The sequence below is a fragment of the Dermacentor silvarum genome, chromosome 7 (assembly GCF_013339745.2).
Source record: "Dermacentor silvarum isolate Dsil-2018 chromosome 7, BIME_Dsil_1.4, whole genome shotgun sequence".
In the NCBI taxonomy this organism is placed as follows: Eukaryota; Metazoa; Arthropoda; class Arachnida; order Ixodida; family Ixodidae; genus Dermacentor; species Dermacentor silvarum.
This window is the reverse complement of record NC_051160.1, coordinates 20,868,758-20,885,256: the sequence shown is the minus strand read 5'-3', so window position 1 is coordinate 20,885,256 and position 16,499 is coordinate 20,868,758.

Here is a 16,499-nt window from a genome sequence, read left to right as displayed (position 1 = left end):
GAATAAGAATCGAATAGTGCCAGAAGAGAATCGAATCGAACTGAATCGAATGCCGAATAGTTTTCGAATAATGAAGAACCTTTATCACAATTTAAATAAAACGATGTTCACCTCCTAGTGTACTTAAAGTTGTGAGTTTCTGTGATTAAATGGTACATTATGAAGCGTTGTTTATTAAAAGCACAAATGGACCGTTAGGAGCAAGCAAGCAGTTTATTCGTATGCACAGGACTCTTCAGAGAGTGCGAATGATCGCTGTATAGCCTGTAAAGTATGTCTACTTAAGCGACGTTGCCTGCTCCACTACGCAAGTTCTCATGTTTTATGTCTGTACTATGTTCGCGGGGGTGAAAATTTACCGTACCTTTGCTGTAATTTTATGTTTATTTGATCGCAGTTGACGTTTGGAAATATTCAAAAAGTACTCGAAAAATATTCGCATTTACGAATAGTGATTTTTCGATTCGAATACCGAATCGAATAGGAGACTGTTCTGTTGGCTGAAGGAGAGGTGTGATACTACAGAATCGCGCATTGATTTAAAGGGATGTAAGCGTGTTGAGACTGGCCGAATAATAAATCGGCACAAATTCGTATGTAGGCTGCCTATAGGAGCGGGTTGCTGAGCCGAATTGATCTGCCCCGTGCAAATTCACTCAGGTAACTGGAGACCCCTGCGCAACGACCCCACCACTCCTGCGGCAGAATCATTAGGAACAGACCTCACATCCGTCGTTGTGTCTCGCTCGAGTCTCCAATGAGTGTTCCTGTCCGAATTTGAAAGAAACGAATATTCGACAACTTCGACTAGTGAATTCTCGAACCGAATGAGCATCGAATAGGAATAGCAGGGTCCATTAGATTCGTGCCCTTCTTAGGAGAGATAGTAAAGGTAGAACACATGACTGAATGATGCATTCCGATGCCTGTTGTAAGAAAAAAAGAAGCGAAGATATGACAATGATCGGCTGAATCTCGTCCACTAGTTCATGCTAAAAAACATTCGGCGTGACTAATATTTACAATTGGGGACCCAAGCGCCTTGGGGACCCAAGAAAATTGCGGGCCCCAAGTGCGCATGCACAGAACCCAAGGCATGCAGTCTTGGGTTCTTGGGTTCGCGGTGACCCAACACCCATAAATCGAAAACTAGTGCGGGTCCCGAAGCCATCTTAATTCGTAGTACCAACACGGTGATTACGTTTGTTAAATTTCCCGAAGCCATCTTAATTCGTAGTACCAACACGGTGATTACGTTTGTTAAATTTTATTGTTTGCCCTTATTGCTCAAAATGCATATTGTTCGTTTTCACATGTAAAAAAAAAACAAAAAAAAAGCTTTTCTTGTTTTTTAACACGAAAGTGTTTTATGCCGGGGTCCACCAAGACTTCACTGACGTATTTCCGTCACGGAAATACGTCATAGAACATAATACAAAGAAAGAAACCAGAAGAAAAAGTTCCACAAACATGCAAAATTTGGAAATCGAACCCACGACCTCTCGGTCCGCGACGATAGATCGCCGAGCGTTTAACCCATTGCGCCACAAACGCATTTGCAGAGAGCTACACAGACGCGCCTTATATATCTAACACTCCTCCGTGTACCCGCGCTCTTGCTCGGGGCGGTGCCGCCGCCTACGAGCAGAAAAGAGAAGTACTGCATTATGACACTAACGCGCACCGACAGTGAACGCTTCGGTGGTCTCAGCACTACGACGCCTCGATGCCAGCATTCGAAGGGACGCTGGCATCAAGAAGCACTACCAACTAGGTGGCGTTCACCGTACTAGGTGGCGTTCACCGTACTCAGCACAGCGGAGCGTGGCCTCCGCAATTAGCTCTGAAAATGTTTCTGAAGTTGATCGCGGAGGCTGCAATTACGACGCGCTGTACGCGCTGATTTGACTCGGTGACGATTCAGTTACGTGCTTTGTCTTGCGCGTTGTATTAGTGTGTCAGTTACGTGCTTCGTCTTTCGCGTTGTGCTAGCGTGTGCAGCGTAGTGCAGCTTCCATATGCACGACGGTTGCTCATGGTCATCGACGTTGGTAGTCGTGATGGAGGAGACGTGCCACCAGGCGTCAGCGTGGGTGCATCAACGCCTAAGGGCGCTTTAGCCACAAAACACCAATAGACATTATATATCAATGTGCAATAAACATTACACTACTTCTGTGAAGACACGTTTCACTTTCGTGTTCTATACCGATTCCTATATAAGAGGGATCAACCACATTTTTTTACTGTCGAGCACTTTTTTATTGCGATAGACACTCCAAAGCAGATTTCTGCCGTCGGCGTCGCCGTCGCCGTCGCCGTGAGGTTCCGTATGACGTCAATGGAGATGAAATAGTCGCCGCGCGCCGCCGAACGCTGTATGTGCGAGTGAAAGGGCGCGAGGGACGCGCGCTTTCACGGGGAGTGAACGAACGGCGGAGAACAAACGCGCGTTCTGTGCCGTGCTCCCTTAAGGGCTGCAGAAGTAGGCGTCTCTTTCCTCCTTTACAATCACCATATATGTAGAGCAAACGCGCCTTCTTCTGACGCACGAAAGGCCGTAGGGGGGAGGGGGAGGGAAGGGAGGCGACGTGTAGCTGCGGCACCAGGTGCCTATTTATATCAGAGGCTCCGGCAACAGTCACCAACGCCGCACACATTTTGTGCGAACGCGGGCAAAACGCCGACGGCGTCGACAACAGTTCTGCGTGTTGCCGGTGCTGCTGCATGTCCAAATTTATACAGCTGATAAAGCTACTATCATTACTCCGTATAGCTCTCTACAAATTTGCTATCGCAATTGATGCTTCGCCTTTCAGGTGAAACTGCGACAATTTTTTTTTTTCCCAACTAGCTGCGGCGTCCCGAGCACTCGACCCAACGCTGTCTGCGTTTGGCCGAATTCTCAAACTCTGCTGCTCCTAAACCCAAGAGCAGCCTATATACCCAACGCGGCTTGCAGACCCAGAGTCTTGGGTACCCAATTCTAAAGCTGTCCATTGTTTAGCCGCAGAGCAGGGTATTTGCAGGTCGCCTTGCCAAAAAGGCTCACGCGAATACACGACTTAAGTCACGCAATCTGTATAGCTTAATTTTAACCACGTTCTGCTGCTCCTCTAAACCCAAAAGCATTCTACCCAACGCGGCTTGGGGACCCAGAGTCTTGGGTCCCCAATTATAAAGCTGTCTATTGTTTAGCCGCAGAGCAGGGCATTTACAGGTCGCCTTCCAAGAAAGGCTCACGCGAGTACACGACCTAAGTCACGCAATCGGTCGCTTAATTGTGACCACGTGACCCGCCACAGTAGCTGTGCGTGGGGTGGTGCATGCTGTCGAGCACGAGGTCGCGGGTTCGAGCCCCACCACAGCGGCCCCATTGGGATGGGGGCGGAATACAAAAAGAAAAGCGCGTCAACCAAAGTCGACGCGAAACAAGAGAAGGTCGATGAACATGGTATATCGTGCTTTATATGCACTGAAACTGGGACATCAAAGATGATGCACTGTTTCATAACTGCATGATATTTTTGGAGTATTTTCTTCATACCTTAGTCATACCTTATATTATTTTTTTGCCGTGCTCCCCCCCCCTCTCTCTCTCTTTTATTGATGTCAAGTTTGTTCACTCGTCCTTTTCTTTCTTCTTTGAATATTTAATTTATTTTTAGTGGATCATAGTCGTCGCCGTCGTCTTCTTTCGCGTCAACTTAAGTTAGCTCACATTTATCCCCCTTTCTTTTTATTTTGAACGAAGAGAATAGGTGGGCCGACCCCGGAGAAAATGAACTCTATGGCTGAATGTCGCTTATTCTCGACTCTATTGACTCTAATTACGACTGTACCGTTAATTCTATACTATACTCTGCAACCAATTATCGATTCTTGTCTCGTTTAGACCTACATTTTGATATGTTTTGTGACTCGCTACGACGCTCTGGAGGCACGAATAGACTTTTTTTCTTTTCTTTTCTTTCTTTTTTTTTTCACCAAGAGGCCAGTAGATAGATACCTGGATCCCATGTGCACCAAACCCGTGTGGAGTCTGCAAAGAAGACCTCGTCTTCAATGACGCTCAAGTGTCGTGCATTGAGTGCACCGTGCACTTTATAGGTTTCCATGGTGGTCAAAATTATTTCGGAGTCTCCCTTTACAGCTTGCCTCATTATCAGATGGTGGTTTTGGCGCGCACGTACGAACACCAGAACCTTCTTTTGAACACGTAGCCCTCTTTAACGAGCTCTTAAATTTGCACGACATTATTGCCGTTCCGCTCCGGCACGAATTCACTGCCGCTAACGAGAAACGATATTGCAAACTGGTAAAATTAAATAACAAAACTCGCGCGCACCTACATGTTGAGCCTGTGCGGCTGGTCTCCACTTGGGATTGCGTAGCTGCACGAAACTATGTCCTCCTGGGACCTGAACACAAGTATGGGATATAATCGCTCTTCAAGGTTTTTTTTAAATATTATTATTGTGTACTGTTACGTTATGAAGTTGAAAAAAAAAACAATTTTAATATTTCAATACCACGGTTAGATGCCAAAAGCTGCGTCTCCATGTCTCCACTATCTCCATCATCTCCTCATCTTCGCTATGGGAAAAAACTGCATGTCGTTGTTTAAACGCAGAGATGAAAATGGAACTACGTGTACTACATTGTCATGTTGCTGCTGGATGCGGTATTTTCACGTAATCTCAGTGATTTCGAAACACACCTCAAGCTTGCTTTCGGCCGTCTGGGATGACACAGAGGTCTCGATCAATTTAGTGCCAAATTCCCCGAAAGCGGATGACAAGAATATGAGTAAACCACTTCTTTACGGTTACACATGCACCGTACTTCATACACGGAATGAATATTTTGCGTAATCACTGCCTAGTGAATTTATAAAAAAAAAGTTAAGGCAATATGGAATGTATTGTACAAGGGGTCTTAGGAGGATGTAGGTATACCGCCAGACGAACAAAAGCGGTAGCCCGGAATGGTTGTGCACTGTGGCGCGCGCTGCCTTACAAATGCGGCCAGCGATACCACACGACTGGCCGGCTGTAGAGGAGGGCTTTGTGGCGCTTGCAGGCGCGTCACGGTCAACGGGTGAAGAAGCGACGGCGGCCAGATGCAGAAGAGATTGAAAGCGTGGCAGAGAGGGCGATGTGGGGGGCGACTCTAGTCGATAACTAGACGTCTCGATCAAGTGGGCTCAGAAATGACCCGGGCGGACATCGTCTTTTCTATAGCTGCCGTGGACGAAAGTGGCCGCTCCCGACACGCGAAGAGCGAGCGCGGAAAAAAAGAGCCGCCGCAAGATTACCCCGCGCGCGGATGGCATAACCGGAGTCCGCGGGGCGATTGGGAGGAGGTGACCACCGCGTGACGGGGGTCTCGGCCACACCGCGGCACTTCCTTTCTTTCTTTCTGTTTGTTTGTTTTTCTTTTATTTAGCGCCATAAGTGTATAGCGTATGTCGAAGGCTCAGTCTCTCATGAGAGACCAGCGCTCGACATACGCTTGAGGAGGCACGCCAAGTTCGCACTGGTCGCTGTAGAAACGCGTATGCGTTCAAAGGGGGCGTGGTCACTGATACCGCCCTATATGAACTCTTAACGCGACAGCGTTAAGGGCCCCGAGTCACAGAAAATCCGGTGTCCGGTCGAAAAAGATCATCCCGAACCATGCCGACCACGCAGGCCCTCCGCGTGGCGCAAAGCCGCTGGTGGTCTAATTGAATTTCCCAAATTAAAATGCGTCAGAAAAATCGTAAAGTATGACTTAACCACAACCTACAGGCATGATAGCGTCGGATTGTAATTTGAATATAGGAGAAAACATAATTCCGTTACGGGGAAACTCGAACACAAACCCCTTTTCCCGCATTTATACCATTCATACGGCGGCGCGCCTCAGTCGGAGGTGCTTGCAAAAACGACATCCAGATGGCGCTCGCCTTCTCGGCAGTGCAGGGAAGCTAGCAGCAAGATAGAACTTGAGGAGCGATTGAGAGAAATGGCGGAAAAGCGGTGGGCAAGGAGAGTTTTCAGTTATTTGTACATGAGGAATGTTGACACAAAATGGAGGAACTTGACCAGAAAGTTGCCAATCAAATATTTGGACTGCAGGAGGGGTGCAAACTAAGAAACAGCGGTTAAGAAAAAGGTTAAAGAAACAGAGAGGGGTCTGTGGAAAACAGGGATGCAGAAGAAATCAGCACTGGGAACATACAGAACTTTCAAGCAAAAAATTGCCAAAGAAAATATCTATGGTAATTCTAGGGGAAGCTCTTTGCTGTTTGAAGCCAGGACGGGAGTATTGCGGACTATAAGATGTACCGAGTCAAGTACCAAGATATAGACAGGTTGTGTGGTGCATGTGGAGAGGAAGAGGAAACGGTTGAACACCTCCTACTTTTCTGTAAAGCGCTTAACCCTACAGTGCAAAGCAACGGGGCTGATCTTTTTCAAAGCATTGGGGTTTAGGGACAGTGGAGGCAAAATAGACCTTAAGCGGGTAGACATAACTAAACGTAGGTTATCTGATTGGTGGCTAAAATCAAGGCAAGGGTGAAATTTCACCCTCCACAAAGTACAAAATATGTTAATAGTCACGGCTAGGTGGCGTGTGCCACCGCCCGATTTAAAGGGTTCAGCCTCATCCATCCATCCATCCGTGGCGGCGCGCCGAGCCGAAGCTGCAGAAATAAGAAAGCTACAGTTGCCGGGAAGCCTGACCATCAGGGATATTTGAATGCTATCGCGTTCCACTCTTAAAGGCGCGAAGCTTAAGCGTCCTCCAAATTTTTCTTGGCTGCGATGCCGCGCAGTATCTTGTATTAAGATACACGATAAGTTATTTAATGTGTCGGAAATACAGATACTGATACATGTCTTGCGAGACGTATCATGACACAGATACAAGATACCCAAAGAATATCTAAGGTAGAATCTAAGACATATGTATATTCGATACTGCCCAACACAGGTCCCAACTAGCATGCACCAAGATTTTAAAATATGCAAATACTACGTATAGCTGGACAGAACCGCGGTAATGTTGTTTGCCGTCGCTGGGAGATACTCAGATTGTTTCTTTTTTGCATTCCGCCTAATTACATAATTAGTAGTAATTAATCAACTTCTAAAATAATGTAATTAGATAAAAAGTGTAAATGAGAAAATTGTAGAGCAACATGAAAAACTCCCGATACAGCTTTCTGTTCTTCAATACGTGCTACATAGAAGTGCTTTTCCGAACGTGAAAGAAGCCCACGAATACGCGTAAAATTGCCGCACGACTGGGCGCTCGAGGCACTTTGCGTGTTTGTAGCCACACTATTGCGTGAAACTGTCGTTATGAACAGGGAAAGAGGGGACTGTGTTGTCGACGTGACCGTGATGGTAGGGCATCGGACGAAATGTGAGATTGATCTATTTGCAGACTGGGTGAGTTTTAATTAAAATAAAGAACAATGTCCTGCTTGACGCTAAATAAGTGTCTCATATAGTATTAGGAACTGCCCCGCGAAAGGAAAGAAGAAAAAGTAACTATATTACGTCGATACAGACGTGTGCGCATACTGACTCTATCAGCAAAACAGCGCATGGGAAGCGGGGAAAGCAACATCGTACCGCATAGACTCGTGTAAGGGCCGCACCCCCAACTTGGCGGCCCAAAATTTGTAGAAAAAACATTTCCAACAGAGATGCAATCGCGTTCGGTGCCCCGGCTGCGTCGCCGGCTGCGCCTGCACCATTTTGACCAAAAGGTTCAGTTTCGTGTAAGGGCCGCACCTCGTCACAATTTGTGAAAACAAAAGTGCGGCCCTTACACGAGTCTATACGGTATATTCTCGTGGTCTCGAAGAGAACCAGCAGCGGCTGACGTTCATGCGACCACGGCAGGCTGAAACGCTGGTTGACTGCCGGCGACGCCCAGGTGTATAGACAATGTGATTACTTTGAGGAATATACTATACAATATAGGTCAGAATACGTACGAAAATTCTGTTCCAATATACCGAACCAGTTATTTTAGCCCTTACGTAGTTCGCCTGAGAGGCACCTTGACCAATCACCAACACCGATCAGTCAACGCGGCGGGTGGTATAAAACGGAATGAAGAGTCACTACGGGGCTATGCCGCACTTCTGAGGCCGTTTTCAGAGCAGCGAGATAAATGCCATCTTCACTGACACGCACACATTTCTCTTTCCCAATTTTGACGGAAAGGAAGTTGGGAAAGAGCATTCGGTTAGCCATTGAGACGCTTTCACGACGCGGCCTTGTTCACTTGCCGCGAGCGAGCTGTCAGGCCCACCGCCGAGCGTTCGTTATACGCGAGCCAGCTGCACGCCAGGAACCATGCCGCCTGGACATCTCTCTCTCTCTCAACTGGAATGCACCGCGAACAGCCCGGTATAAGCGCCGGACAACGCAAACACACAGCTATAACCACGCTTGTCTCCGTCGATATCGCCAGTTCCACGAGACGTTGTCGGGCTCGTATCCGGGTATACCGAACTTCCGATAAAACGAAATGCCCATCGCGTGACGAACGGTCCGGACTGCCCGAAGTTCATTACAGACACGGGAGGTGGGAAAGAAAGAAAATAGCTAGGATGAGGATGAAAGGCGGGGAGAGGAATGAAGCGAGGAAGGAGGACTTCTCTCTGTCTTCTGCCGCCGCCGCTGCGAGCGCGTGTCGCGATATCGGACGCATATTACAGGGGCGAAGGCGAGAAAGCCTCGGAAGACTGGACAACAGCGCGAGGGCAACGAGAGCTCGTCGCAGAGGAGCCGAAGCCACGTGCGCTCGGATCCTCTCTTCCACACAGGCTGCGCGGATTGGGCCATCATCTTGTCAAGCACCGCGGCTCCTGTTTATAAGGGGCGCACGGGAAGGGGACCACCGGCGAGGTGGCATGCGCGTCGTTCCGAGCGGTCGCCGCAGACGCTGCGCCCCTCTGCCCTTCAAGAAGTAAAGCAGAAGTGAAAAAGCAGAAGTAAAGCAGAAGTGAAAAACCAGAAGTATAGCAGAAGTGAAAAAGCAGAAGTGAAGCAGAAGTAAAGTAAAGCAGAAGTGAAAAAAAAAGCAGCAGCACAAAGAACGCAGCAGGAGAAGACGCGCAGTGTGATGTTTGCGCACGCGTGCTATATAAGCGAAGAGCGGGAGAGAGAGTGCCTCCGAGACTATAGCACACATTGCTTTTTGAATTCGATCTCCCCTTCTCCTCTCACGCGCAGCTCCTTTTTTGTCTTTCTGGCGACGAGACACTCTCCCTCTCTCCCGAAGAATCAGCAGAAGAAGCAAGCGAGACTACATCGCAAGAGCAGGAGAAACATGTCCCCTGCGAACAGACATTGTTTCTTCCTTTCCGTTTCTTTCTTTTTTTTTCCGAGCCGACCAAAGGAATGGCTGTCTCGGCGGCGAGACGACGTGTTCCTGCAGAGACGTCGTGCGCTACGCTGCGGTCTCGAGTGGCGTCACATGTGCGTGTATGGTGTCCGCCGCTTCGTCCTCCTCTTCCTCCCCCACTTGCGTGCCTGATTTAGGCCCAGCACGAAGACGAGAGGACGGCCAGCGCGGGAGGGAGGGCCTCGCAGTCTCACAGCCAAAGCACGAGAAGCCGCAACGTCCTTCGTGGCACGCGGGACACGGACAAGACGAGTGCGCGCCGCTGTCCACTCGATGTTGGACTGCGTTCCTTCCTCCCCCACTCCCCGTCTTCTTCCTGCTGTCTCGTCCGGTCGATGCTGCGCGTGATGCCGGATGACGTGAAAGTCTGCGAGCGCCCGCGGAGATTGCTGCGTAGACCGACACCAGGCGGCGCACCCGTCGTGTATTACGAAAACTATAGTGCGTTCTTCGCGGAAATTTCGTCTTGCCATTCAATATAGTTCGATTAGGTCAGTCAGAGCCTATGAAATGTTCTAAGAAAGCCCATATGGTATATAGTTAATTAAATTATGGGGTTTTACGTGCCAAAACCACGATCTGATTATGAGGCACGCCGTAGTGGGGCACTCCGGAAATTTGGACCACCTGGGGTTCTTTAACGTGCACCTAAATCTAAGTACACGGGTGTTTTCGCATTTCGCCCCCATCGAATGGTATATAATTCGAGCTGGGGAGGTATTCTGGTTCGAGCTGCGGAGGTATTCTGTAAGAGTCCACCTTGTGAACTGTCCATTTTGGCTGTTGCTGATTGGCTGCAGCTGTACGAGCGAGAAAGAGACTGGCTCGAGGCACCTGCCTCCTCCTCAGCCAATCAGCAGCGGCCGAAATGGACAGTCCACTAGGTGGACTCTTACAGAATACTTCCCCTTGTTATTGTATAGCCAGTATCGCCGGAACGTTAAACATGCCTCGTATGACACTGCTAGAAGGTAAAGCGGGTAGGATAAGTTGGGACACCATGCTTTCCGACAGAAAATGAGAAATTATATAAGTCATTTAAGCCACAAATTATTCACGGAGAAGACGCATACAGTTTGCCAATTTTTCCTTGCAAAACCGACAGATGTGAAGTATGCTCCTATACCCGTAGACAGGATCAGAATGTCTCGACACTTCGAAGTTGTGGGAGTAGATTTTGCACCAGTATTGTCCTTTCTAGAAGGGTGCATTGCATATAGATTATTAAAAAAAATTCCCTGAGGTGCTTTTCTGCACAACGGCGAATTCCGGCATGTTGTTAAATTCTGTAATGGCTGTAATGACGGCATTTTGAGCCAATCAGAGAGGCCGTAGCAGCTCTCTGGGCCAATCAGAGCCGACGAGATGGCGAATTCGACAATATGGCGTTATTCGCCGATGTCCAGAATATAGTGCCCCAGTATTTCGTAGAAACCTGCATGTGAAATGCTGCCCTGCAGCCTCAATTTCCAGAATTGGAAAACGGAAAAAGCTGAAAAAAAAAAACGGACAATCGCAGTAATACGGAAAGTAGCAATTGTAATGCGCAATACTGACTTAATTCGTAATTTACAAAACAGACTAACAAACACAAGCATTGACAAAATTCACTGCACTATGATAGCTGCTTATGGAGCTTCCATGAATGCACTTTATGGAAGTCCGGTACACAGCAGGCAGAGTCGCTTGTCACGCCCCCGTGTGAGCACCAGAAACAGTAGTGTTGCATGAACGCGAAGTATTCTAGAGCCACTGCTGTATGTATAATGCATCTAAACCCATGCAAACGGGGTGCGCAATCAATATGACGTGGACAAAGGTGCCGCAGCCAGTTTCGTCACATTTGTCGCATGACCATTTCAGTATTTGCCCTTTTCTTCTCTAAACTATCGCTATACTATCTTCCAACTGTGAATAAATGATCGCGATAGAGAGGGTCCTTAAAGCAAGACAGAATCTGAATATAAGCTATGCTCTGCCTTGGGAATTTCCCCAGTGCAAATCGCTGATTCATAGCGTCTGTAGCATGGCGTCCGTGTTGCCGCTCACGTGATGTCTCTGGGTGTCTTTCAATTGTGGTCAGCGTTGAAGACAGTCAATTAAAAAAAAAACTATTATCTGTGTTTCAGGAGGTGTTGACGGCACCGGCTTCTCCTCCTTCTCTTAGCACATAGATCTAATCTGACTACTAACAAAACAGCTTCGAGCGCAAGTAATGGAGCGCATTTGGAAGACGTCTCTGTGACCTGATGCCACCTCGCGTCGATAAGAAAAAAGCTAAGGAAATCGCTAATTATCGCTGTATTTTAACAACTTACGGGTGCGAACCTACGAAAAACACAACGTAGCTTACAAAACGGTAAGAGCATAAAGAAAACGCGACTAGGTTTTCGTATGCGCAGGTGACCTTCCCGTCGGGCTCCCAAGTAGTCTGTTCAGCCACCAAGAGTCTTGTTTAGACAGCCAAGCAGCCTGCATCGTGTTGGACTTCGATGGTGCACGCTGATAGAACGAGCCGTCTGCATCGCGTAACAGAGCACAGCTAGCCTCCGAGAGCGGCGACACGTACCAAAGTTGACACGAGCGTATATAAAGCTGCATGACAGGCACCGTGAAGAATCCGTGCACACGGCACCCATCGTGCCCGCACGCGGCGCGAAGTGGGCGCGCACCGGAGAAGAGGGCGTGTCCTGTTTATTTGTGTCCTTGTTGACGCCGTGAAAGCATATACACACCTCACAATGCACTGAGGGGCAGCCACGCATGTTTCCTAATCCCCCATGCGCACGCTCTATATGGATAGCGTTGACATCAATGGCGTCCCGCTGCGCGTGTCCACGTGTGTCGCAAGCATACGAGGGGGTCAGGGGGGGGGGGGGGGTCAGTGGGCGCTGGGATCGGGGGCCCGTTGTATACTCCGCGCGGCGCCATAAATATCGCGCTCGGCGTGCACAAATGTCTCCTAAATAGCCGCGCCTTTGTTAGCCGAGGCTCCGCAGGATTCGACGTGGCGCCCCCTGGGTGTGAGTGTATGAACTACGAGCATGTCCCTCTTCTCACCCTGCCTGCTGCCTTGCTGTACATGTGCTGTACGGTTGCACGGGTCATTTTTATGGGCCCACTCTTTTATGAGCACTCCTCCGTTGTTGCAGTGGAGCTGCTATTATGCCGCACGGGCTCTCTCCTGTGCGTCGATGATGTGGGTCCGGGAAGCGTTACGTAACGCCTTCATGAGGAGCTGAGGATTAAGCGTGCGAGCGGTGAATATGGACTCCCTACATAGATGCAATCCTTGTGCCTCTCTTTCTTTCTCTCTCTTGGTTTATCCATAGGAATATTAACCCTTAACTCACGCAATGCATTACACATTCCTTTAGTAGTGGAGAACTTGAAGGTCTGGCTTTGAGTCAGCCAAACGATAAATTATGCGCCTATAAATTAATACAAGCTGTCACGGTCTCGTTCTAGTGTTTGTCGTGCCAAAACTCAAAATACTTTTTCTGATGAAATGACTGTCACGTTTAAACTCGTTAGCTAACGTGCCTTCTAGAATCGATCTCGCATTTCGGCGAAGGCCACAGTCCACAACGGCCATCGTGGGTGCCTTCGGGTCACGGGATCCGGACTGTGATAAGAAAACGCGTATGCAGTTGCACTGACATCTAACTTTTCGAGAATTACACCATCGCCGCTCCAGTGATACCTACTTCGCACATGAGAAAATAATTCTGCGGCACTAAAGGAGACGCTCGGGGGTATACTAATTGCCGGCATGCCCTTGCAAGTTTACTAGCACCATCCCTGTACTCCTCCACAGAAAGCGAACTTTAATCCATGAATCATCGTTATTGTACGACATTTACACTATTCGCTCTGGATGTGCTCTTCACACCGCAATAACAATAATGCTGCATTCTACTTTTTTTTTTTGCGTGTCCGCACGGCTGTCTGTTCTAAACCAAGGTGCCGAATTAAAAAGGTTTTCTTTCTTAAGTGTTGTTTCGTATTACCCGGTCGCCTTCACAAAGAATAGAGGCCTAACATCACGATTGGTTGGCATGTGTTCTTAGGCGAAATTCTACCATGATAACTTTTTTTTTTTTTGTCAATAGATGGCATCCGAACTCAAGCCCAGCAGCAACAGCACCCTCTGAGTAAGAGAATACTGATCTCGAAGGTTATATATGCTTTTGCTGGCTATACATACGTCGAAAGTCACTGCTGGAAGTGGGAACACGTCATGGCCGCCATATTTTGGACACCACCTTCTTGTCTTGCCTACGTCACTGATTTCTTCACTTATAACGAAACCTAGAAGAGTATACATACAACTTTACCACGGCCGTCTACATACATACTTCATACTCGCCGTGGTGGCCCTATAGCGGCTGCAACGTTCCGCTGCTGAGGACGAGGTCGTTGGTTCGATTCCCGCGGCCACGGTCTTCACATTCCAATGAGGGACGGAACGCAAAATACCCACGTGTACTTAGCTTTAGGTGCATGTTAAAGGAACCCATGTGGTCAAAATTAGTTGCGCAACTCCTATATTGCGGCGTCTGGCATAGGCTCATATGCGTATATCCCAACTATATTGTTTCTGAACATGTAGCCCCGCCAGCTAAACAATCATTTTATACAACTTGAAATTCCACCAGCATCGATGCCATAGATACCGTTTGGTTGTTGTTGAACCTGTATCAAAAACTCGCCTAGGAATGCGAAGGACTCGAGACATTCTGCGAGAGAGAGAGAGAGACAGGCAAGGGAAAGAGAGGGAGGTTAACCAGAGATTACCTCCGGTTGGCTACCCTGTACCGGGGGAGGGGGAAAGGGCTGCAATAGATGAGAGAAAAAGAATACGAAAACAAAAGAACCACACACACACGCACACAATACAGAACTGTTTCTGTCTGTGGGCGCTGTCACGCAGACTGCGAAGTCGTTAGATAGTGCTACACATTCTGAGATATGTGCCGGCCTATAAGGAGGTGAAATCGTTTGAGGACTGGGTCCGAGCACGGGCTAACATCAAAGAGACACTCAACTCACTATATAGCTGTGAGCAATATTTAGCTCTTTTTTCCTTTACCCACTTACCCAAATAGGCCTAGAGCCATCATTTAAATATACTATTAATTCTCTCTCTCTCTAGCTATTAAAACCAATTTATATACAGTTTTGGGACAGTAAGCCTACAAGACATACAGCAAGATTCAGAGAGGTCATTCTATTCTTACAGTATCAGCGTCATCATTTTCTAAGAAAGCAAAATTATTCAGGCGTTTTGAGGCGCACTACATTAAAGTAAACTTTTGTGCCACTTTAATGCACACAGTATATGTACTGGCTCTCGTTCGTACACTTCTATGTGAAACCGGAATTTTAATTTTTTTTTCTGATCGCGGATTAAAAAGTAGAATTCCCAAACATGAAGCATTTTTTTTTTAAGTGGAAGTTTGTATTGCCGAGTCGTAAGGAACACTCCTAAATAAGCTTACTCGTTTTAATTTGCATGTGTTCAAGAACAGTAATCCTTCGAATGTCAACTGCCCGTCCTCAGTGATATATCTTTCCGATGCTCGGCACCACCAAATATGTGCGTTGCTATACAGGGTGTTTCAGCGAACACTTTCAAAACTTTTTAAAGGTTGCCTGTAGCAGATAGCATTCTAGTTCATGAGCTGGCCTACTTGAAGAGGCGTACATTACTTGCACAACAAAATTGAAATGCTTAATCGACTAATTAACAAAAGTTCACTAATTAAGTGTTTAACTAATTACAAATTATGGCCCACACTGCAATGTACAAATTCTAGCCGTAGAGTTCGCAAGGCGGTTCCACTTGGAACGAGTTCTCAGGATGACACCAATTTCGAGATATTTCTGAACTTTGCGAAGAAATGCATTGGCGTTCCAGTTACTTTTTTGCTTCAATGCATAAAACGACGTTTTGTTAAGAAAGTAACTGGAACGCCATTGCATTTCTCCGCAAATTTCGGGAATGATCACCCCTTATAATATCCCCTGTTCCAAGCGCAGGGCAAACAGGCATCGGTTCGGCGGTGCTCTCGATAGCCGACTCATCGTAATCGTATGCAAATCGAAATCGCCTTTCGAGGCGATTTGCACGTCCCGTTCCCGCTTGACGTCGCGTTGGCAGAGGAGGTCACTCGCGCGTCAGTTCGCGCTGTAATGGACAGAAACGACATATGTAGCGGTGTCCTTCGGAGACACAGAAAGCCGCTCGCTATAAAAAAGTGAACAGAAGGCTTCGATGATGTAACTGCGGCATAGACGGTAAAGGAAAATCAACTATATGAAACGGAGGGTGAGGCTTTCAGGCGGAAATCTCGGGCGACCAAAAAGAAAAACAAAACGGGGGCTACAAAACAAAAACGAAACAAAAGAAAATCTGTCGAGGCGCAGGAGAGACAAGAAAAACGAAATGTGAGCCAAAAAAAAAAAAAAAAAGAAGAAAGAAATGCTACGATCGCCCACTCGGCGGCGCCGTCCCCGCTTCCGCGAGCAAGCTGGCGAATCTCGGCGGACGGGACCCGAACACGTGACCCCGGGCTCGAATCCTGGTTGGTGCAGTCCCCAGGCGATCGTTTCGGTGGCAGCGCGCCGCCGAGGCCGGTCGTTTAAACACCGCCCTCCGCTGCTTTGCCGGGCGTTTCCTCGAGTCACGTGGCCAGCTTCTATGGGAAGGGGGGGGGGGGGGGGGGGGGTAGCTCGTGCCTTGTGCTGCCATCTGTTGTCGAGTGTGCTGCCGGCGCTAATGCTTCCTCCGACTCCACGGAGCGCTGCGCTCAACCAAGGCCACCGTTGTTCAACCCGTGGTTCAGCCCATGGCTGAACCGAACCGCTAAGCGCCAGCAAGGCAGAGCGCGCGCGCACGCGCGCTCTGCCACGTGCTCGCTTAGCAACAGTGATCGAGTCACGTGCCGTGGCATGGGTGACGCGTGTAGCTGGAAACGCAATCTGGATTTCGGTGCTCTTTCTGATGCCACTTTTTTTGCGGTCGGATTGGTGGCGTCACCCAGCTTGTAAAAAATAAAAGAGAAGGGCGCGATTAAGTGAGG